This window comes from Salvelinus namaycush, unplaced genomic scaffold (assembly GCF_016432855.1).
Source record: "Salvelinus namaycush isolate Seneca unplaced genomic scaffold, SaNama_1.0 Scaffold2739, whole genome shotgun sequence".
Lineage (NCBI taxonomy): Eukaryota > Metazoa > Chordata > Actinopteri > Salmoniformes > Salmonidae > Salvelinus > Salvelinus namaycush.
Window position 1 is genome coordinate 3,229 of NW_024059607.1, and position 22,507 is coordinate 25,735.

The 22,507-nt window shown below is 46.4% G+C and overlaps 1 long non-coding RNA gene across 1 annotated transcript; it reads right to left on the reverse strand.

The window, feature by feature from the left end:
- Positions 1-12,151: 12,151 nt before the first annotated feature.
- LOC120039468 lies at positions 12,152-20,766 on the reverse strand. Its single transcript, XR_005475425.1, has 3 exons — positions 20,654-20,766; positions 15,446-15,525; positions 12,152-12,257 (listed from the first exon to the last, which is right to left on the reverse strand). It is a non-coding gene; the product is annotated as an uncharacterized LOC120039468 (long non-coding RNA).
- Positions 20,767-22,507: the final 1,741 nt, after the last annotated feature.

The window sequence follows — 22,507 nt, forward strand, 5'->3', positions numbered from 1 at the left end:
ACAGCCTTTATAATAGATCGCTTGTTACCATGACAGCCTTTATAATAGAACGCTTGTTACCACGACAGCCTTTCTCATAGAACGCTTGTTACCATGACAGCCTTTATAATAGAACACTTGTTACCACGACAGCCTTTCTAATAGAACGCTTGTTACCATGACAGCCTTTATAATAGAAGGCTTGTTACCATGACAGCCTTTATAATAGAACGCTCGTTACCGCGACAGCTTTTATAATAGAACGCTTGTTACCATGACAGCCTTTATAATAGAACGCTTGTTACCACGGCAGCCTTTATAATAGAACGCTTGTGACCACGACAGCCTTTATAATAGAACACTTGTTACCATGACAGCCTTTATAATAGAACGCTTGTTACCATGACAGCCTTTATAATAGAACACTTGTTACCACGACAGCCTTTCTAATAGAACACTTGTTACCACGACAGCCTTTCTAATAGAACGCTTGTTACCATGACAGCCTTTATAATAGAAGGCTTGTTACCATGACAGCCTTTATAATAGAACGCGCGTTACCGCGACAGCTTTTATAATAGAACGCTTGTTACCACGACAGCCTTTATAATAGAACGCTTGTTACCACGACAGCCTTTATAATAGATCGCTTGTTACCACGACAGCCTTTATAATAGAATGCTTGTTACCATGACAGCCTTTATAATAGATCGCTTGTTACCATGACAGCCTTTATAATAGAATGCTTGTTACCATGACAGCCTTTATAATAGAACGCTTGTTACCGCGACAGCCTTTATAATAGAATGCTTGTTACCGCGACAGCCTTTATAATAGATCGCTTGTTACCATGACAGCCTTTATAATAGAACGCTTGTTACCACGACAGCCTTTCTCATAGAACGCTTGTTACCATGACAGCCTTTATAATAGAACACTTGTTACCACGACAGCCTTTCTAATAGAACGCTTGTTACCATGACAGCCTTTATAATAGAAGGCTTGTTACCATGACAGCCTTTATAATAGAACGCTCGTTACCGCGACAGCTTTTATAATAGAACGCTTGTTACCACGACAGCCTTTATAATAGAACGCTTGTTACCACGACAGCTTTTATAATAGAACGCTTGTTACCATGACAGCCTTTATAATAGAACGCTTGTTACCACGACAGCTTTTATAATAGAACGCTTGTTACCACGACAGCCTTTATAATAGAACGCTTGTGACCACGACAGCCTTTATAACAGAACACTTGTTACCATGACAGCCTTTATAATAGAACGCTTGTTACCATGACAGCCTTTATAACAGAACACTTGTTACCACGACAGCCTTTATAACAGAACGCTTGTTACCATGACAGCCTTTATAACAGAACGCTTGTTACCACGACAGCCTTTATAACAGAACGCTTGTTACCACGACAGCCTTTATAATAGAACGCTTGTTACCACGACAGCCTTTATAATAGATCGCTTGTTACCATGACAGCCTTTATAATAGATCGCTTGTTACCATGACAGCCTTTATAATAGAACGCTTGTTACCGCGACAGCCTTTATAATAGAACGCTTGTTACCACGACAGCCTTTATAATAGAACGCTTGTTACCACGACAGCCTTTATAATAGAACGCTTGTTACCACGACAGCCTTTATAATAGAAGGCTTGTTACCACGACAGCCTTTATAATAGAAGGCTTGTTACCATGACAGCCTTTATAATAGAAGGCTTGTTACCACGACAGCCTTTATAATAGAACGCTCGTTACCACGACAGCCTTTATAATAGAATGCTTGTTACCACGACAGCCTTTATAATAGATCGCTTGTTACCATGACAGCCTTTATAATAGAACGATTGTTACCACGACAGCCTTTCTCATAGAACGCTTGTTACCATGACAGCCTTTATAATAGAACACTTGTTACCACGACAGCCTTTCTAATAGAACGCTTGTTACCATGACAGCCTTTATAATAGAAGGCTTGTTACCATGACAGCCTTTATAATAGAACGCTCGTTACCGCGACAGCTTTTATAATAGAACGCTCGTTACCACGACAGCCTTTATAATAGATCGCTTGTTACCATGACAGCCTTTATAATAGAACGCTTGTTACCACGACAGCCTTTCTCATAGAACGCTTGTTACCATGACAGCCTTTATAATAGAACACTTGTTACCACGACAGCCTTTCTAATAGAACGCTTGTTACCATGACAGCCTTTATAATAGAACGCTTGTTACCATGACAGCCTTTATAATAGAACGCTCGTTACCGCGACAGCTTTTATAATAGAACGCTTGTTACCATGACAGCCTTTATAATAGAACGCTTGTTACCACGGCAGCCTTTATAATAGAACGCTTGTGACCACGACAGCCTTTATAATAGAACACTTGTTACCACGACAGCCTTTCTAATAAAACGCTTGTTACCATGACAGCCTTTATAATAGAAGGCTTGTTACCATGACAGCCTTTATAATAGAACGCGCGTTACCGCGACAGCTTTTATAATAGAACGCTTGTTACCACGACAGCCTTTATAATAGAACGCTTGTTACTGCGACAGCCTTTATAATAGATCGCTTGTTACCATGACAGCCTTTATAATAGAATGCTTGTTACCATGACAGCCTTTATAATAGAACGCTTGTTACCATGACAGCCTTTATAATAGATCGCTTGTTACCATGACAGCCTTTATAATAGAATGCTTGTTACCATGACAGCCTTTATAACAGAACGCTTGTTACCACGACAGCCTTTATAATAGAACGCTTGTTACCGCGACAGCCTTTATAATAGAATGCTTGTTACCACGACAGCCTTTATAATAGATCGCTTGTTACCATGACAGCCTTTATAATAGAACGCTTGTTACCACGACAGCCTTTCTCATAGAACGCTTGTTACCATGACAGCCTTTATAATAGAACACTTGTTACCACGACAGCCTTTCTAATAGAACGCTTGTTACCATGACAGCCTTTATAATAGAAGGCTTGTTACCATGACAGCCTTTATAATAGAACGCTCGTTACCGCGACAGCTTTTATAATAGAACGCTTGTTACCATGACAGCCTTTATAATAGAACGCTTGTTACCACGACAGCTTTTATAATAGAACGCTTGTTACCATGACAGCCTTTATAATAGAACGCTTGTTACCACGACAGCTTTTATAATAGAACGCTTGTTACCACGACAGCCTTTATAATAGAACGCTTGTGACCACGACAGCCTTTATAACAGAACACTTGTTACCATGACAGCCTTTATAATAGAACGCTCGTTACCGCGACAGCTTTTATAATAGAACGCTTGTTACCACGACAGCCTTTATAATAGAACGCTTGTGACCACGACAGCCTTTATAATAGAACGCTTGTGACCACGACAGCCTTTATAATAGAACACTTGTTACCATGACATCACACACACACGCACACGCACACGCACACACACACACACGCACACGCACACGTGTTACTGTCAAGTTCAACACAACTAAAACAATATCTTTGGGCTACACTGCACATTATGACATTGTACACTTCCTGCCTGTGGACATCTGTTCTACAATGTGCCAGCAGAACATGACACCCTTTGTTGGCATAACTGATCTCTTTCAGGCAGAGAGTACACCTGGCATACCCCTTTAACCCAGAGAGTACACCTGGCATACCCCTTTAATCCAGAGAGTACACCTGGCATACCCCTTTAATCCAGAGAGTACACCTGGCATACCCCTTTAATCCAGAGAGTACACCTGGCATACCCCTTTAATCCAGAGAGTACACCTGGCATACCCCTTTAACCCAGAGAGTACACCTGGCATACCCCTTTAATCCAGAGAGTACACCTGGCATACCCCTTTAACCCAGAGAGTACACCTGGCATACCCCTTTAATCCAGAGAGTACACCTGGCATACCCCTTTAATCCAGAGAGTACACCTGGCATACCCCTTTTATCCAGAGAGTACACCTGGCATACCCCTTTAATCCAGAGAGTACACCTGGCATACCCCTTTAATCCAGAGAGTACACCTGGCATACCCCTTTAATCCAGAGAGTACACCTGGCATACCCCTTTAATCCAGAGAGTACACCTGGCATACCCCTTTAATCCAGAGAGTACACCTGGCATACCCCTTTAATCCAGAGAGTACACCTGGCATACCCCTTTAATCCAGAGAGTACACCTGGCATACCCCTTTAATCCAGAGAGTACACCTGGCATACCCCTTTGATCCAGAGAGTACACCTGGCATACCCCTTTAATCCAGAGAGTACACCTGGCATACCCCTTTTATCCAGAGAGTACACCTGGCATACCCCTTTAATCCACTGTACTGAAGAAGTGAGAAAGGGGGGAAGTGTGTGTTGTTTGTTCCTTTCACCTCTATAGTGGCATCCAGCTTAACTAGTTAACATTTCACACAGATTGCCAGGGTCCAGGAAGCAACTAACGCGTTTTAACTTGAGGAACGGCAAGGAGTCGTATACCAGTTAATACTGTAGCGAATTGGTTAGGTTACTAATGTTAGCTCATCTGATGTTGTAACGTTAGCTAGCTAATACTGTAGCGAATTGGTTAGGTTACTAATGTTAGCTCATCTGATGTTGTAACGTTAGCTAGCTAATACTGTAGCGAATTGGTTAGGTTACTAATGTTAGCTCATCTGATGTTGTAACGTTAGCTAGTTAATACTGTAGCGAATTGGTTAGGTTACTAATGTTAGCTCATCTGATGTTGTAACGTTAGCTAGCTAATACTGTAGCGAATTGGTTAGGTTACTAATGTTAGCTCATCTGATGTTGTAACGTTAGCTAGCTAATACTGTAGCGAATTGGTTAGGTTATTAATGTTAGCTCATCTGATGTTGTAACGTTAGCTAGCTAATACTGTAGCGAATTGGTTAGGTTACTAATGTTAGCTCATCTGATGTTGTAACGTTAGCTAGCTAATACTGTAGCGAATTGGTTAGGTTACTAATGTTAGCTCATCTGATGTTGTAACGTTAGCTAGCTAATACTGTAGCGAATTGGTTAGGTTACTAATGTTAGCTCATCTGATGTTGTAACGTTAGCTAGCTAATACTGTAGCGAATTGGTTAGGTTACTAATGTTAGCTCATCTGATGTTGTAACGTTAGCTAGCTAATACTGTAGCGAATTGGTTAGGTTACTAATGTTAGCTCATCTGATGTTGTAACGTTAGCTAGGTTAGCTGTCTGACTTTATGAGCACATTTTCACACCATAAACTCAGTTATTTGATCAGATAAGTTGGCTAATGTTGCTCAACATTTCTCTGGCTAGCTAACAGAGAATTCTATCCAGCTAGCAAGATACATAACAATGCTAATACGTGTTCCACCACACTTTCTCCCTCACCTCAAACTTTCCAAATGTCAGTTGTTTTTTGGTTACAGCTCATGAAGTCCGCTTCATCACCTTCTCGCCCTCGTCTCCGTGGTCAGACTTCTCACCTAACGTTACCTCGTCCTTATCGTTCAGGGGACGCGCTGCTGTAGGCTTCTCACCTAACGTTACCTCTTCCTTATCGTTCAGGGGACCCCCTGCTGTAGGCTTCTCACCTAACGTTACCTCTTCCTTATCGTTCAGGGGACTTGCTGCTGTAGGCTTCTCACCTAACGTTACCTCTTCCTTATCCTTCAGGGGACCCCCTGCTGTAGGCTTCTCACCTAACGTTACCTCTTCCTTATCGTTCAGGGGACTTGCTGCTGTAGGCTTCTCACCTAACGTTACCTCTTCCTTATCGTTCAGGGGACCCGCTGCTGTAGGCTTCTCACCTAACGTTACCTCTTCCTTATCGTTCAGGGGACTTGCTGCTGTAGGCTTCTCACCTAACGTTACCTCTTCCTTATCGTTCAGGGGACCCGCTGCTGTAGGCTTCTCACCTAACGTTACCTCTTCCTTATCGTTCAGGGGACCCCCTGCTGTAGGCTTCTCACCTAACGTTACCTCTTCCTTATCGTTCAGGGGACCCCCTGCTGTAGGCTTCTCACCTAACGTTACCTCTTCCTTATCCTTCAGGGGACCCCCTGCTGTAGGCTTCTCACCTAACGTTACCTCGTCCTTATCCTTCAGAGGACCCGCTGCTGTAACTGTCAAGCTGCCTTTCCAGAGCGCACGCTGATGCTGTAACTAGTAACTTGGTTGTCTCTTCTTTCTTCAGTCGCGTGCTACACTGCATTCTGTTATTATGTAAAACGATTGGCTGAGCCTTGGATACAGCCAGTATTGTTCCAATTGCACATCACTCGTTCGCTTACAGGCAGTAGTGATCCAACCCCCTCATGGGATCTACACTAATCACGTAGGTCACCTATTTTGGATTCAAAACGGCGAATTTTGGCGAAAGGTGACTAGTTTGCATCCCTGCATCTCTGCCATCCCATGTAGCCAGGGGCAACTTGAGGCAGGGATGCATCCTGCCGCCCTATCAATACCAGGTGAGGGGTCACTGGGTCAGGGTTGTGTGGTCCAGCTCAGGAGCTACTGAGCCAGCTGCTCTGAGGGACTGGTTTTTGGGCCTTCAGAAGCTAGTAAAATGGCAGTGTCTGAGGAAGGCCATTTCAGCAGCACTGTGAGAAGGGAAGAGCGGTGTCCTGCGGCGCCACCCTCTGGAGGTCCTGGTAAGTGCCTCTACTAGCTCTTTCCAAGAAGCATACTGAGTAGCATCTGGGATAGGAAGAACCTGTAGATGTATCCCACCACAATCATAACATGGCTTCTTCACGGTACACTCTCCGGGCAAGTGGGCATGGCCACACTTTCAGAAACATCTTCCATCTTTGATCCACTTCTCTATCTTTGTCTTGGATTCTCCCTTCATCTTTGTGCACCTGGTGATGGTGACCTGGTTTACTGCTGTTACAGAAAAGACAGTTAATAGTGAACTTCATATTTCAGTAGCAGGAGGTACCACTGAGTGCGCTGTGCACTCTAGGATTCAGTGAGTCCGCACCACGATATATGTTGGCGGTCTGACCCTTGGATCTGAGGTTCTGCCTCTCTCTACTGTTGCTCTGCACCTGTTCTTGATGGTAGCGCTGGACCAGTCTGCTTGACAGTCTCTGCTGCTAAAACCTTGTCTTGAAGCCACCTTGGCAGATTGTAGGGATTAAGGCTTTCGGAGTGTAGTTTACCCTTCAGCTGTATCAACTCTATGAAGCCATCTCGAAGATACTTCGGCAGCTGAGAAGTGTCAACATTGGAATAGCAGTTCAACTCACAGCCATAAGGACCTTCCAACGATAGCAACATCCTCGAAAGCAGATGGACTCATAGAGCAAAGCTCTGGAACCCTGACACGGAACCCTGACACGGAACCCTGACACGGAACCCAAACCGGTTGCGCGCGTGCGCCATCGTGCATAAATGTATTTTGTCCCCCCCACACCAAACGCAATCACGACACGCAGGTTAAAATATCAAAACAAAACTCTGAACCAATTATATTAATTTGGGGACAGCTCGAAAAGCATTAAATATTTATGGCAATTTAGCTAGCTAGCTCGCACTTACTATCTAATTTGTCTTTTTTAGCTAGCTTGCTGTTGCTAGCTAATTTGTCCTGGGATATAAACATTGAGTTGTTATTTTACCTGAAATGCACAAGGTCCTCTACTCCGCCAATTAATCCACACATAAAACGGTCAACCGAATTGTTTCTAGTCATCTCTCCTCCTTCCAGGCTTTTTCTTCTCTTGACTTTATATTGCGATTGGCAACTTTCATAAATTAGGTGCATTACCGCCACTGACCTCATTCGTCTTTCAATCACCCACGTGGGTATAACCAATGAGGAGATGGCACGTGGGTACCTGCTTCTATAAACCAATGAGGAGATGGGAGAGGCAGGACTTGCAGCGCGATGTGTGTCAGAAATAGAACTGATTTCTATTTTAGCCTTTGGCAACGCAGATGCTCGTTGGCGCGCGCGAGCATTGTGGGTGCAATAATTGAATAACAGATTTCTAAATTTATTTTGCATCGCTCGCGCTTGCGATGCGAGCGGTGTAGTCAGTCTGTGAGAGTCACCAACCTTCACATCTTGGGCTCACTTTGAGCGAGCTGATGAGGTTGGCCATACTGGAGCTGGAGTGCCTGAATGACAGCTGTGTATTGCACAAATAATTAACCAACAATGTAGAGAAATAAACTAAAGTTTAAAAAATTGTCGAATCAATCAAAAAGTAACAAGTGTACAAATGTACATAACAATAACGAGGCTATATACAGGGGGTACTGGTACCTAGTCAATATGCGGGGGTACAGGTTAATCGAGGTAATTTGTGAAGTGACTATGCTAATAAACAGTGAGTAGCTGCAGTGTAAAAACAAAGGGGGGGGGGGGGGGGGTCAATAGTCCGGGGGCCATTTGATTCGTTTAGTTGTTCAGCAATCTTATGGGTTGGGGGTAGAAGCTGTTAAGGAGCCGTTTGGTCCAAGACTTGGCGCTCCGGTATCACTTGCTGTGCGGTAGCAGAGAGAACATTCTATGACTTTGGTAACCGGAGTCATGACAATTTTTGGGCTTTCCTCTTTTTTGGGGCCTAGTATATAGGTCCCGGATGGAAGGAAGCTTGGCCCCAGGGACGTACTGGCTCTGACTTTGCTGCGACAACCCGTCAGTAGGACGACAACCCGTCAGTCGGACCGACAACCCGTCAGTCGGACCGACAACCCGTCAGTCGGACCGACAACCCATGAGTAGGACGACAACCCGTCAGTCGGACCGACAACCCGTCAGTCGGACCGACAACCCGTGAGTAGGACGACAACCCGACAGTAGGACGACAACCCGTCAGTAGGACGACAACCCGTCAGTAGGACGACAACCCGTCAGTAGGACGACAACCCGTCAGTAGGACGACAACCCGACAGTAGGACGACAACCCGACAGTAGGACGACAACCCGACAGTAGGACGACAACCCGACAGTAGGACGACAACCCGTCAGTAGAACGACAACCCGTCAGTAGGACGACAACCCGAAAGCAGGACGACAACCCGACAGCAGGACGACAACCCGTCAGTAGGACCGACAACCCGTCAGTAGGACCGACAACCCGTCAGTAGGACCGACAAACCGACAGTAGGACCGACAACCCGTCAGTAGGACCGACAACCCGTCAGTAGGACGACAACCCGACAGCAGGACGACAACCCGACAGCAGGACGACAACCCGACAGCAGGACGACAACCCGTCAGTAGTACCGACAACCCGACAGTAGGACCGACAACCCGTCAGTAGGACCGACAAACCGTCAGTAGGACAACAACCCGTCAGTAGGACGACAACCCGACAGTAGGACCGACAACCCGACAGTAGGACGACAACCCGTCAGTAGGACGACAACCCGGCAGTAGAACGACAACCCGACAGTAGGACCGACAACCCGTCAGTAGGACCGACAACCCGACAGTAGGACCGACAACCCGACAGTAGGACGGACATCCCGTCAGTAGGACGACAACCCGACAGTAGGACGACAACCCGTCAGTAGGACCGACAACCCGTCAGTCGGACGACAACCCGACCGTAGGACCGACAACCCGACAGTAGGACCGACAACCCGTGAGTAGGACGACAACCCGTCAGTAGGACGACAACCCGTCAGTAGGACCGACAACCCGTCAGTAGGACGACAACCCGTCAGTAGGACGACAACCCGTCAGTAGGACCGACAAACCGTCAGTAGGACCGACAAACCGTCAGTAGGACGACAAACCGACAGTAGGACCGACAACCCGTCAGTAGGACCGACAACCCGTCAGTAGGACGACAACCCGACAGCAGGACGACAACCCGACAGCAGGACGACAACCCGACAGCAGGACGACAACCCGTCAGTAGTACCGACAACCCGACAGTAGGACCGACAACCCGTCAGTAGGACCGACAACCCGTCAGTAGAACGACAACCCGACAGTAGGACCGACAACCCGTCAGTAGGACCGACAACCCGACAGTAGGACCGACAACCCGACAGTAGGACGGACATCCCGTCAGTAGGACGACAACCCGACAGTAGGACGACAACCCGTCAGTAGGACCGACAACCCGTCATTCGGACGACAACCCGACCGTAGGACCGACAACCCGACAGTAGGACCGACAACCCGTGAGTAGGACGACAACCCGTCAGTAGGACGACAACCCGACAGTAGGACGACAACCCGTCAGTAGGACGACAACCCGTCAGTAGGACGACAACCCGTCAGTAGGACCGACAACCCGACAGTAGGACGACAACCCGTCAGTAGGACGACAACCCGTCAGTAGGACCGACAACCCGTCAGTAGGACGACAACCCGACAGTAGGACGACAACCCGACAGTAGGACGACAACCCGACAGTAGGACGACAACCCGTCAGTAGAACGACAACCCGACAGTAGGACGACAACCCGTCAGTAGGACGACAACCCGAAAGCAGGACGACAACCCGACAGCAGGACGACAACCCGTCAGTAGGACCGACAACCCGTCAGTAGGACCGACAACCCGTCAGTAGGACCGACAAACCGTCAGTAGGACGACAACCCGACAGTAGGACCGACAACCCGTCAGTAGGACCGACAACCCGTCAGTAGGACGACAACCCGACAGCAGGACGACAACCCGTCAGTAGGACCGACAACCCGTCAGTAGGACGACTACCCGACAGTAGGACCGACAACCCGACAGTAGGACGACAACCCGTCAGTAGGACGACAACCCGTCAGTAGGACGACAACCCGACAGCAGGACGACAACCCGACAGCAGGACGACAACCCGTCAGTAGGACCGACAACCCGTCAGTAGGACCGACAACCCGTCAGTAGGACGACTACCCGTCAGTAGGACGACTACCCGTCAGTAGGACGACTACCCGACAGTAGGACCGACAACCCGACAGTAGGACGACAACCCGTCAGTAGAACCGACAACCCGTCAGTAGGACCGACAACCCGTCAGTAGAACCGACAACCCGTCAGTAGGACGACAACCCGTCAGTAGGACGACAACCCGTCAGTAGGACGACAACCCGACAGTAGGACGACAACCCGTCAGTAGAACCGACAACCCGTCAGTAGGACGACAACCCGTCAGTAGAACCGACAACCCGTCAGTAGGACGACAACCCGTCAGTAGAACCGACAACCCGTCAGTAGAACCGACAACCCGTCAGTAGAACCGACAACCCGTCAGTAGAACCGACAACCCGTCAGTAGGACGACAACCCGTCAGTCGGAGGACAACCCGTCAGTAGGACGACAACCCGTCAGTAGAACCGACAACCCGTCAGTAGGACCGACAACCCGTCAGTAGAACCGACAACCCGTCAGTAGGACGACAACCCGTCAGTAGAACCGACAACCCGTCAGTAGAACCGACAACCCGTCAGTAGGACCGACAACCCGTCAGTAGAACCGACAACCCGACAGTAGGACGACAACCCGACAGTAGGACCGACAACCCGACAGTAGGAGGACAACCCGTCAGTAGGAGGACAACCCGTCAGTAGGAGGACAACCCGTCAGTCGGACGACAACCCGACAGTAGAACCGACAACCCGACAGTAGGACGACAACCCGACAGTAGGACGACAACCCGACAGTAGGACGACAACCCGTCAGTAGGAGGACAACCCGTCAGTAGGAGGACAACCCGTCAGTAGAACCGACAACCCGTCAGTAGAACCGACAACCCGTCAGTAGGACCGACAACCCGTCAGTAGGACGACAACCCGACAGTAGGACGACAACCCGACAGTAGGACGACAACCTGCTAGCCTGCTGTCCTACACACTGAGCTGGTTAACTAACTGCATTTCATCTTTCCATAACAAATAGTAGAATGAGTCAAGTGCTTTCATTAGTCACTGTAGATGTTGTAATGGTAATAACATGTGAAACCAGAGCGTGTGAACTTTCTGCTTTGTTCCTCTTTGACAGTAAAGTATCTTCCCCACCCAGCTAACATAAACACATACTGTACATACTCAATATATATAAGTTGATTTGACAAGGGCATGTAAATATTATGAGAGTAGGTGGGGTACACTGTACATGCATTTGTGGATTATTTTTTGTGTGCGTCTGTGAATGTGATTGTATACACAGTGTCCGGTACTCACCTCGTAGGCCTGAGGGCTGGTGAAGCATCGTGCCAGGGCACCACAGCAGGATGGCAGGGTAGTGGTGAGAGGAGGACCGCTGTGGGTCAACATGGGCTTCAGGTAGCTGGCATACCCTTAAGGAAGACAAAGACCTTTCCATACTAATATTACCCAAGGAACTCTAACACAGTGATTTCTGGAACAGCTCGAGATTCATCTGAGAAGGTGTAAAAGTCTAGTGGGATGTCAGTTTTCATGTTGACATGTCAGACAAATTGATAGTAGTCAGCATAACGAGGACTGAGTGTTTTGCTGTGTAGGCAAGGCCAAACCACTGGGTTATAGGGGAGGAGGAGGGAGCAGGTGAGGAGGGAGCAGGCGAGGAGGAGGGAGCAGGCGAGGAGGAGAGGAGGGAGCAGGAGAGGAGGGAGCAGGCGAGGAGGAGGGAGCAGGCCAGGGAGGGAGCAGGCGAGGAGGAGGGAGGAGGGAGCAGGAGAGACCTCACAGTGAAATGCTGATTACAACAGGTGTAGTAGACCTCACAGTGAAATGCTGAATACAACAGGTGTAGTAGACCTCACAGTGAAATGCTGAATACAACAGGTGTAGTAGACCTTACAGTGAAATGCTGAATACAACAGGTGTAGTAGACCTTACAGTGAAATGCTGAATACAACAGGTGTAGACCTTACAGTGAAATGCCGAATACAACAGGTGTAGTAGACCTTACAGTGAAATGCTGAATACAACAGGTGTGGTAAACCTTACAGTGAAATGCTGAATACAACAGGTGTAGGTAGACCTTACAGTGAAATGCTGAATACAACAGGTGTAGGTAGACCTCACAGTGAAATGCTGAATACAACAGGTGTAGTAGACCTCACAGTGAAATGCTGAATACAACAGGTGTAGTAGACCTTACAGTGAAATGCTGAATACAACAGGTGTAGTAGACCTTACAGTGAAATGCTGAATACAACAGGTGTAGACCTTACAGTGAAATGCCGAATACAACAGGTGTAGTAGACCTTACAGTGAAATGCTGAATACAACAGGTGTGGTAAACCTTACAGTGAAATGCTGAATACAACAGGTGTAGGTAGACCTTACAGTGAAATGCTGAATACAACAGGTGTAGGTAGACCTTACAGTGAAATGCTGAATACAACAGGTGTAGTAGACCTTACAGTGAAATGCTGAATACAACAGGTGTAGTAGACCTTACAGTGAAATGCTGAATACAACAGGTGTAGTAGACCTTACAGTGAAATGCTGAATACAACAGGTGTAGTAGACCTTACAGTGAAATGCTGAATACAACAGGTGTAGTAGACCTTACAGTGAAATGCTGAATACAACAGGTGTAGTAGACCTTACAGTGAAATGCCGAATACAACAGGTGTAGTAGACCTTACAGTGAAATGCTGAATACAACAGGTGTAGTAGACCTTACAGTGAAATGCTGAATACAACAGGTGTAGTAGACCTTACAGTGAAATGCTGAATACAACAGGTGTAGTAGACCTCACAGTGAAATGCTGAATACAACAGGTGTAGTAGACCTCACAGTGAAATGCTGAATACAACAGGTGTAGTAGACCTCACAGTGAAATGCTGAATACAACAGGTGTAGTAGACCTTACAGTGAAATGCTGAATACAACAGGTGTAGTAGACCTTACAGTGAAATGCTGAATACAACAGGTGTAGTAGACCTCACAGTGAAATGCTGAATACAACAGGTGTAGTAGACCTCACAGTGAAATGCTGAATACAACAGGTGTAGTAGACCTTACAGTGAAATGCTGAATACAACAGGTGTAGTAGACCTTACAGTGAAATGCTGAATACAACAGGTGTAGTAGACCTCACAGTGAAATGCTGAATACAACAGGTGTAGTAGACCTCACAGTGAAATGCTGAATACAACAGGTGTAGTAGACCTTACAGTGAAATGCTGAATACAACAGGTGTGGTAGACCTCAGTGAAATGCTGAATACAACAGGTGTAGTAGACCTCACAGTGAAATGCTGAATACAACAGGTGTAGTAGACCTCACAGTGAAATGCTGAATACAACAGGTGTAGTAGACCTCACAGTGAAATGCTGAATACAACAGGTGTAGTAGACCTCACAGTGAAATGCTGAATACAACAGGTGTAGTAGACCTCACAGTGAAATGCTGAATACAACAGGTGTAGTAGACCTTACAGTGAAATGCTGAATACAACAGGTGTAGTAGACCTTACAGTGAAATGCTGAATACAACAGGTGTAGTAGACCTTACAGTGAAATGCTGAATACAACAGGTGTAGTAGACCTCACAGTGAAATGCTGAATACAGCAGGTGTAGTAGACCTTACAGTGAAATGCTGAATACAACAGGTGTAGTAGACCTTACAGTGAAATGCTGAATACAGCAGGTGTAGTAGACCTTACAGTGAAATACTTACTTACAAGCACTTAACCAACAGTGCAGTTAAGAAAAATACGTGTTAAGTAAAAAATAGACAAGGAAAACATTTTTATAAAGTGAGAGGGGGAGGGAGGGAGAGAAGACAAAGGGAGTGAGAGAGGGAGGGGAGGAAGGGAGGGATGAGAAGGATGGGAGGGAGAGGGAGGGAGGGAATGAGGATTAAGGGAGTGAGAGTGAGGGAGGGAATGAGGATTAAGGGAGTGAGAGGAGTGAGGGAGGGAATGAGGATTAAGGGAGTGAGAGGAGTGAGGGAGGGAATGAGGATTAAGGGAGTGAGAGGAGTGAGGGAGGGAATGAGGATTAAGGGAGTGAGAGGAGTGAGGGAGGGAATGAGGATTAAGGGAGTGAGAGGAGTGAGGGAGGGAATGAGGATTAAGGGAGTGAGAGGAGTGAGGGAGGGAATGAGGATTAAGGGAGTGAGAGGAGTGAGGGAGGGAATGAGGATTAAGGGAGTGAGAGGAGTGAGGGAGGGAATGAGGATTAAGGGAGTGAGAGGAGTGAGGGAGGGAATGAGGATTAAGGGAGTGAGAGGAGTGAGGGAGGGAATGAGGATTAAGGGAGTGAGAGGAGTGAGGGAGGGAATGAGGATTAAGGGAGTGAGAGGAGTGAGGGAGGGAATGAGGATTAAGGGAGTGAGAGGAGTGAGGGAGGGAAAGAGGTAGGAATGGAAAACACTTTCGCCTGAGATTGTTCATTTCAGCATCTGTCCCTCAAGTACCTCTCCACAGCCACAGAATTCCCTCCAAATCAGCAGAGTGGAAAGGTCCGACAGTTGAGATCAACCAATAAGCGTAGTTCTCTGGGTGTCTTGGTGACACGACGTATTAAAAGGATACTTGTGATCGAAGGTGTACCACAGCCTGAAGAGCCAGGCACTCTCCTGCTTGGTCTTACTGACTTCTGGCGTGGTCCCGTCCTACAGAGAGACATTTACACAACGACCATCATGTTCACACCTTCAACGACCATCATGTGGATCAACTAGGGCACTCAAATTCAACTCTGGACCTCAAAGCCAGTTCCACTGCGTTATTTCCATTCTTCCCCTCTAAAATCGGGGACTGATTTAGTGGGTGCAATTATTTATCAGGAAGAACAGAAAACCAACAGGCTCTGGACCTCGTAGGGTCAGAGTTGAAAACCCCTGCACTTGAGTGTTGGATAGATCATCAGTGTTCCTGAATCCATGACAATGTTGACACCACACAGTATTCACACCCAGTGACAGTGAAATGCTGAATACAACAGGTGTAGTAGACCTCACAGTGAAATGCTGAATACAACAGGTGTAGTAGACCTTACAGTGAAATGATGAATACAACAGGTGTAGTAGACCTTACAGTGAAATGCTGAATACAACAGGTGTAGTAGACCTCACAGTGAAATGCTGAATACAACAGGTGTAGTAGACCTGACAGTGAAATGCTGAATACAACAGGTGTAGTAGACCTCACAGTGAAATGCTGAATACAACAGGTGTAGTAGACCTCACAGTGAAATGCTGAATACAACAGGTGTAGTAGACCTCACAGTGAAATGCTGAATACAACAGGTGTAGTAGACCTTACAGTGAAATGCTGAATACAACAGGTGTAGGTAGACCTCACAGTGAAATGCTGAATACAACAGATGTAGTAGACCTCACAGTGAAATGCTGAATACAACAGGTGTAGGTAGACCTCACAGTGAAATGCTGAATACAACAGATGTAGTAGACCTCACAGTGAAATGCTGAATACAACAGGTGTAGTAGACCTCACAGTGAAATGCTGAATACAACAGGTGTAGTAGACCTCACAGTGAAATGCTGAATACAACAGGTGTAGTAGACCTCACAGTGAAATGCTGAATACAACAGGTGTTGTAGACCTCACAGTGAAATGCTGAATACAACAGGTGTAGTAGACCTTACAGTGAAATGCTGAATACAACAGGTGTAGTAGACCTTACAGTGAAATGCTGAATACAACAGGTGTAGTAGACCTTATAGTGAAATGCTGAATACAACAGGTGTAGTAGACCTTACAGTGAAATGCTGAATACAACAGGTGTAGTAGACCTTACATTGAAATGCTGAATACAACAGGTGTAGTAAACCTTACAGTGAAATGCTGAATACAACAGGTGTAGACCTTACAGTGAAATGCTGAATACAACAGGTGTAGTAGACCTTACAGTGAAATGCTGAATACAACAGGTGTAGTAGACCTTACAGTGAAATGCTGAATACAACAGGTGTAGTAGACCTCACAGTGAAATGCTGAATACAACAGGTGTAGTAGACCTCACAGTGAAATGCTGAATACAACAGGTGTAGTAGACCTCACAGTGAAATGCTGAATACAACAGGTGTAGTAGACCTCACAGTGAAATGCTGAATACAACAGGTGTAGTAGACCTCACAGTGAAATGCTGAATACAACAGGTGTAGTAGACCTTACAGTGAAATGCTGAATACAAAACAGGTGTAGTAGACCTCACAGTGAAATGCTGAATACAACAGGTGTAGTAGACCTCACAGTGAAATGCTGAATACAACAGGTGTAGTAGACCTCACAGTGAAATGCTGAATACAACAGGTGTAGTAGACCTCACAGTGAAATGCTGAATACAACAGGTGTAGTAGACCTCACAGTGAAATGCTGAATACAACAGCTGTAGTAGACCTCACAGTGAAATGCTGAATACAACAGGTGTAGTAGACCTCACAGTGAAATGCTGAATACAACAGGTGTAGTAGACCTCACAGTGAAATGCTGAATACAACAGGTGTAGTAGACCTTACAGTGAAATGCTGAATACAACAGGTGTAGTAGACCTCACAGTGAAATGCCTACTTACAAGCCTGTAACCAATAATGCAGTTAATTTGATGAACTGTTCAGCAGTCTTATGGCTTGGGGATAGAAGCTGTTCCTTTTGGACCTTGTGTTTCGGTACCGCTTGCCATGCGGTAGCAGAGAGAACAGTCTATGGGTGACTGGAGTCCTTGACAATTTTTGGCCCTTCCTCTGACACTGCCTAGTATATAGGTCCTATATAGCAGAAAGCTTGGCCCCAGTGATGTACTGGGCCGTACCCATTACCCTCTGTAGCGCCTTACGGTCAGATGCGGAGCAGTTGCCATACCAGGCGGTGATGCAACTGGTAAGGATGCTCTCAATGTAGAGCTTTTTGAGGATCTGAGGACCCATGCCAAATCTTTCCAGTCTCCTGAGGGGGAAAGGTGTTGTCGTGCCCTCTTCACGACACTCTTGGTGTGTTTGGACCATGACAGTTTGTTGGTGATGTGGAAAGGAACTTGGCCCCCATTTAAGATCCGTTATGGGGGCCTGTTCGGCCCTCCTTCTCCTGTAGTCCACGATCAGCTCCTTTGTGTTGTAGTGAGTGTTTTAGAGTCGGAGGCGCTCCAGCGCTGTTCAAAGAGCCAAGCCACACAGGAAACAACATAGACTGTTTCAGTCTTAGCCTGATAGGCCATGAACTCTGAACCAACCACAACATCCGACAGCCAGTAGAAGAGGAGTCTCTTTCCCCTGATGCCAAAACAGTTTATATCTCTCCAGTGGACGACAGGGTAGAAGAGTCTCTTTCCCCTGATGCCAGAACAGTTTATATCTCTCCAGTGGAGGACAGGGTAGAGGAGTCTCTTTCCCCCTGATGCCAGAACAGTTTATATCTCTCTCCAGTGGAGGACAGGGTAGAAGAGTCTCTTTCCCCTGATGCCAAAACAGTTTATATCTCTCTCCAGTGGAGGACAGGGTAGAAGAGTCTCTTTCCCCTGATGCCAGAACAGTTTATATCTCTCTCCAGTGGAGGACAGGGTAGAAGAGTCTCTTTCCCCCTGATGCCAAAACAGTTTATATCTCTCCAGTGGAGGACAGGGTAGAGGAGTCTCTTTCCCCCTGATGCCAAAACAGTTTATATCTCTCCAGTGGAGGACAGGGTAGAAGAGTCTCTTTCCCCCTGATGCCAGAACAGTTTATATCTCTCTCCAGTGGAGGACAGGGTAGAAGAGTCTCTTCCCCCTGATGCCAGAACAGTTTATATCTCTCTCCAGTGGAGGACAGGGTAGAAGAGTCTCTTCCCCCTGATGCCAGAACAGTTTATATCTCTCTCCAGTGGAGGACAGGGTAGAAGAGTCTCTTTCCCCCTGATGCCAGAACAGTTTATATCTCTCTCCAGTGGAGGACAGGGTAGAAGAGTCTCTTCCCCCTGATGCCAGAACAGTTTATATCTCTCTCCAGTGGAGGACAGGGTAGAAGAGTCTCTTTCCCCTGATGCCAGAACAGTTTATATCTCTCTCCAGTGGAGGACAGGGTAGAAGAGTCTCTTCCCCCTGATGCCAGAACAGTTTATATCTCTCTCCAGTGGAGGACAGGGTAGAAGAGTCTCTTCCCCCTGATGCCAGAACAGTTTATATCTCTCTCCAGTGGAGGACAGGGTAGAAGAGTCTCTTTCCCCCTGATGCCAGAACAGTTTATATCTCTCTCCAGTGGAGGACAGGGTAGAAGAGTCTCTTCCCCCTGATGCCAGAACAGTTTATATCTCTCTCCAGTGGAGGACAGGGTAGAGACTAGCCCAGTGGTTCCCAAACTGCGGGGAAGTCCGGCTGTAAACTTCCTCTAGAGAGTTGTAATAGCAGAAAACACAAGATGACGCGTCACCAGTTCCTCAGAGAGAGATATTTATAACTTGTCAGAAATGTCCAGATCAACCAGCCTACAGATCAGTTAGGTTTTCTAGCACATAGATACTGTTGTATTTTTCTTGTCACTCAAATATCACATGAATACACATTAGACACGGCAAAAACTTACAGAATTCCAAGAAAATGTGCTTTAAAACTGCAAATGATTCTTTGCATCACAATGACACAATGTGTAGAATTACAGGAAATACGTTTTAAAACTGTGGGAACAGATGGTGTCATGAACAGTGTTTTAAAACTGTGTGAACAGATGGCGTCATGAACAGTGTTTTAAAACTGTGTGAACAGATGGTGTCATGAACAGTGTTTTAAAACTGTGTGAACAGATGGCGTCATGAACAGTGTTTTAAAACTGTGGGAACAGATGGTGTCATGAACAGTGTTTTAAAACTGTGTGAACAGATGGCGTCATGAACAGTGTTTTAAAACTGTGTGAACAGATGGTGTCATGAACAGTGTTTTAAAACTGTGTGAACAGATGGCGTCATGAACAGTGTTTTAAAACTGTGTGAACAGATGGTGTCAGGAACAGTGTTTTAAAACTGTGTGAACAGATGGCGTCATGAACAGTGTTTTAAAACTGTGTGAACAGATGGTGTCATGAACAGTGTTTTAAAACTGTGTGAACAGATGGCGTCATGAACAGTGTTTTAAAACTGTGTGAACAGATGGTGTCATGAACAGTGTTTTAAAACTGTGTGAACAGATGGTGTCATGAACAGTGTTTTAAAACTGTGTGAACAGATGGTGTCAGGAACAGTGTTTTAAAACTGTGTGAACAGATGGCGTCATGAACAGTGTTTTAAAACTGTGTGAACAGATGGTGTCATGAACAGTGTTTTAAAACTGTGTGAACAGATGGTGTCATGAACAGTGTTTTAAAACTGTGTGAACAGATGGCGTCATGAACAGTGTTTTAAAACTGTGTGAACAGATGGTGTCATGAACAGTGTTTTAAAACTGTGTGAACAGATGGCGTCATGAACAGTGTTTTAATACTGTGTGAACAGATGGTGTCATGAACAGTGTTTTAAAACTGTGTGAACAGATGGCGTCATGAACAGTGTTTTAATACTGTGTGAACAGATGGTGTCATGAACAGTGTTTTAAAACTGTGTGAACAGATGGTGTCATGAACAGTGTTTTAAAACTGTGTGAACAGATGGTGTCATGCACCCCCCTCCCGATTGAAAAGGTTTGGAACCCCTGATCTAGAGTACTGTAGTCAGTAGAGGGGGCAATGGGACACACAGAGATAAACAGATGGGCCCTGGTCTAAAGTAGTGCACTAAATAGGGAATAGGGTTCCATTGAGGACAGACGCATAGACTCACCCCTTGAAAGAGCAGGAAGTTATCTCCACATTGTTGCAGGTCTTGATCTGGGTCCACTCCGACCCTGTAGAGAGGTCAGGACAGGTTAAAGATATCCACTCTGACCCCGTAGAGAGGTCAGGACAGGTTAAAGATATCCACTCTGACCCTGTAGAGAGGTCAGGACAGGTTAAAGATATCCACTCTGACCCTGTAGAGAGGTCAGGACAGGTTAAAGATATCCACTCTGACCCTGTAGAGAGGTCAGGACAGGTTAAAGATATCCACTCTGACCCTGTAGAGAGGTCAGGACAGGTTAAAGATATCCACTCCGACCCCGTAGAGAGGTCAGGACAGGTTAAAGATATCCACTCTGACCCTGTAGAGAGGTCAGGACAGGTTAAAGATATCCACTCTGACCCCGTAGAGAGGTCAGGACAGGTTAAAGATATCCACTCTGACCCCGTAGAGAGGTCAGGACAGGTTAAAGATATCCACTCTGACCCTGTAGAGAGGCCAGGACAGGTTAAAGATATCCACTCCGACCCTGTAGAGAGGCCAGGACAGGTTAAAGATATCCACTCCGACCCTGTAGAGAGGTCAGGACAGGTTAAAGATATCCACTCTGACCCCGTAGAGAGGTCAGGACAGGTTAAAGATATCCACTCTGACCCTGTAGAGAGGTCAGGACAGGTTAAAGATATCCACTCTGACCCTGTAGAGAGGTCAGGACAGGTTAAAGATATCCACTCTGACCCTGTAGAGAGGTCAGGACAGGTTAAAGATATCCACTCTGACCCTGTAGAGAGGTCAGGACAGGTTAAAGATATCCACTCCGACCCCGTAGAGAGGTCAGGACAGGTTAAAGATATCCACTCTGACCCTGTAGAGAGGTCAGGACAGGTTAAAGATATCCACTCTGACCCCGTAGAGAGGTCAGGACAGGTTAAAGATATCCACTCTGACCCCGTAGAGAGGTCAGGACAGGTTAAAGATATCCACTCTGACCCTGTAGAGAGGCCAGGACAGGTTAAAGATATCCACTCCGACCCTGTAGAGAGGTCAGGACAGGTTAAAGATATCCACTCTGACCCTGTAGAGAGGTCAGGACAGGTTAAAGATATCCACTCTGACCCTGTAGAGGTCAGGACAGGTTAAAGATATCCACTCCGACCCTGTAGAGAGGTCAGGACAGGTTAAAGATATCCACTCTGACCCTGATATAACAGTATCTTACCTTTAGCCCACAGTGAATCCACTGCAGTACACATACTGGCATTATGTCAATCAGAAGCTCTGCCAAAGCCTCATGTGAACAGTTCACCACAATGACCCAGCTAAAATCAACACACACACACACACACACACACACACACACACACACACACACACACACACACACACACACACACACACACACACACACACACACACACACACACACACACACACACACACACACACACACACACACACAGAGAGATAAAGCAACCAGGTCTTTCGGCTATAAAATTCTATAACCCTTATATAAACCTCATATAAAAGCCCAAGCCCTATTTGAACAGATTAGGTGAAGTGATAAACACGACAGTGTAATTCGTCACCAAAAGTGTACGAAGAAGTGACCAAATTATTAATAGCCTAAACTGTTACTACTTAACGCCGTGATGCCGAGTGAATGAGAACTGAGATGGCTGCTAGAGGCCAGGACTCTCTCAGAGAGGGAGGGTAGAAAGGTAGAGGCCAGGACTCTCTCAGAGAGGGAGGGGTAGAAAGGTAGAGGCCAGGACTCTCTCAGAGAGGGAGGGGTAGAAAGGTAGAGGCCAGGACTCTCTCAGAGAGGGAGGGGTAGAAAGGTAGAGGCCAGGACTCTCT